This window comes from Carlito syrichta, unplaced genomic scaffold, assembly GCF_000164805.1.
Source record: "Carlito syrichta isolate Samal-C Ts95f unplaced genomic scaffold, Tarsius_syrichta-2.0.1 Scaffold126439, whole genome shotgun sequence".
NCBI lineage: Eukaryota > Metazoa > Chordata > Mammalia > Primates > Tarsiidae > Carlito > Carlito syrichta.
Window position 1 is genome coordinate 62556 of NW_007070535.1, and position 3072 is coordinate 65627.

The 3072-nt window shown below is 44.2% G+C and overlaps 1 pseudogene; it reads left to right on the top strand.

Annotated features, from left to right (window-relative positions):
- The first annotated feature begins 158 nt into the window (after positions 1–158).
- On the top strand, positions 159–2275 carry LOC103250022 (annotated as a pseudogene).
- The last annotated feature ends 797 nt before the right edge of the window (positions 2276–3072 follow it).

Here is a 3072-nt window from a genome sequence, read left to right on the forward strand (position 1 = left end):
GCAAAAGATATGAACAGACACTTCACAAAGGAAGACATCCGAGCAGCCAACAGACACATGAAGAAATGTTCAACCTCAGAGTGGCTGCCTGGGTGTCCACGTGCGTCGCCAACTTAGCTCTCTAGCTGACAGGAGGATCTGAAGCCAGCCTGAGGTCAGAAAGTCAAATGAAGTACAGTCTAGTTATTGGTGGTGTTATATCAGGAATTGGAAAAGGAATCAAATCATCGCCAACAGTGTGGGCACAATACTGAAGTCATGTGGTTTACATGTAATGTCTATTAAAATTGACCCCTACATTAACATTGATGCAGGAACATTCTCTCCTTATGAGCATGGTGAAGTTTTTGTACTGGATGATGGTGGGAAAGTAGACCTTGACCTAGGTAACTATGAGAGATTCCTTGATATCCGCCTCACCAAAGATAATAATCTGACCACTGGAAAGATATACCGGTATGTCATTAACAAGGAACGTAAAGGAGATTACTTGGGGAAAACTGTCCAAGTAGTCCCTCACATCACAGATGCAGTCCAGGAGTGGGTAATGAGACAGGCATTAATACCTGTAGATGAAGATGGCCTGGAACCTCAAGTGTGTGTTATCGAGCTCGGTGGAACAGTGGGAGATATAGAAAGCATGCCCTTTACTGAGGCCTTCCATCAGTTCCAATTCAAGGTCAAAAGAGAGAACTTTTGTAATATTCACGTTAGTCTCGTTCCTCAGCCACGTTCAACAGGGGAACAGAAGACTAAACCCACCCAGAATAGTGTTCAGGAACTTAGAGGGCTTGTACTTTCCCCAGATTTGGTTGTGTGTAGGTGCTCAAATTCTCTTGACATATCAGTGAAAGAGAAAATATCCATGTTCTCCCATGTTGAACCTGAACAAGTGATTTGTGTCCATGATGTCTCATCTGTTTATCGAGTCCTCTTATTGTTGGAGGAGCAAGAAGTTGTAGATTACTTTCTATGAAGACTTGACCTTCCTATTGAGAGGCAGCCACGAAAAATGCTGATGAAGTGGAAAGAGATGGCTGACAGGTATGATCACTTGCTGGAGACCTACTCTATCGCCCTTGTGGGCAAATACACCAAGTTCTCAGACTCCTATGCCTCTGTCATTAAGACTCTGGAGCATTCTGCACTTGCCATCAACCACAAATTGGAAATCAAGTACATAGATTCTATAGACTTGGAGCTGAGCACCTCCCAAGAAGAGCCTGTGCGCTACCATGAAACTTGGCAGAAGCTCTGCAGTGCTCATGGAGTGCTGGTTCCAGGAGGATTCAGTGTTCGAGGAACAGAAGGAAAAATCCAAGCAATTGCCTGGGCTCAGAAACAGAGAAAGCCTTTTTTGATTGTGTGCTTAGGAATGCAGTTGGCAGTGGTGGAATTCTCAAGAAATGTGCTGGGATGGCAAGATGCCAATTCTACAGAGTTTGACCCTAAGACCAGTCATCCTGTGGTCATAGACATGCCAGAACACAATCCTGGGCAGATAGGCGGAACCATGAGGCCGGGCAAGAGGAGAACCCTGTTCTAGACCAAGAACTCAGTCATGAGAAAACTGTATGGAGACGTAGACTACTTGGAAGAGAGGCATTGCCACAGATTTGAGGTGAATCCAGTCTTGAAAAAGTGTTTGGAAGAGCAAGGCTTGAAGTTTGTTGGCCAAGATGTTGAAGGAGAATGGAAATCGTGGAGTTGGAAGATCATCCCTTTTTTGTTGGGGTTCAGTACTGCCCTGAGTTCCTGTCCAGGCCCATCAAGCCCTCCCCCCCATACTTTGGTCTCCTCCTGGCCTCTGTGGGACGGCTCTTGCGTTATCTTCAGAAAGGCTGCAGACTTTCACCCAGGGACACATATAGTGACAGAAGTGGAAGCAGCTCCCCTGACTCTGAAATCACTGAATTGAAGTTTCCATCAATAAATCATGACTAATCTTATAACGGATGATTCTTCAAGAGATGCTTCGGTCTTTGGTAGAGTTGACAGCTTTGATTTTACACTTGGCTTTTGACACTTCCTTTAAATTATGTTTTTATTAAGATTATTTTATTATAGGGGAAAGGTATTTGGGAAACTTTGTCATTTGCATGTCCCATCATGTATACTGGCTCCTTCTACATGGTGTACTGCCTGTTGTGCGACACTCTCCTTGCAGTTCTCGAGTTTCGGAGACGAGAAGCAGAACGTCTGGATGGGAACTGATGGTGGGTGGGGCTGGCGGGTGCCCCATTGCCCACCTTGTTTCTCCAACTACCTCATGTCACTGTGGACTCGAGCGTGTTGCCTGTAGCTTTCCCTTGGATGCCTAGATCTTTATAAAGTGTGCCACCTGGACTTCACAAGCACAGAAAGATAACTTTAACTAGTACTTCCAACATTTGGTGCTAGGAACCTGAGGGTGGTGCTTGCCACTAAGAGCAGTGAAACCAGACACAAGATCTCAATATTGCCTGAGTTGTGGGGAATCTGAATGCCAACTGTGGCTCGTCCTCGTCATCCAAAGGGATAGTCAGTTTGGTATCACATGAAACAGCAAGAAGTCCATACCTCCTTGAAGTGCAATTTTAACATTCCCATGCTTCTGGTTATGTTTCCTGTCCCTAGAGCTGTGAAACACTCCATGCATCAAGGGGTCACTTTAAAAAGAACAAAGAATCTTCTGGGGAAACTGCCTCTAAAACCCTCTCATATATATAGACAGCTTTGACCCGAAGTTACCTTTTTCTTCCAGGATAGTGTTACTGAAGTTGAAATGCAATATGAAAACTTATTTTCTTAATGTGACATGAAAATGGGCATAGTTCTGTGCCTACTGTGTTCCAGCTGGACTCAGTGTGGACTCTAACTTAAGAAATAAAATATTAAAAAAAAAAAAAAAGAAATGTTCAACCTCACTAATCATCAGGGAGATGCAGATCAAAACCACACTGAGATACCACCTAACTCCAGTCAGAATGGCAATTATCAACAACTCAAAAAATAACAGCTGCTGGAGAGGGTGTGGTGAAAAGGGAACACTTCTACACTATTGGTGGGAGTGCAAACTAGTGCAACCTCTGT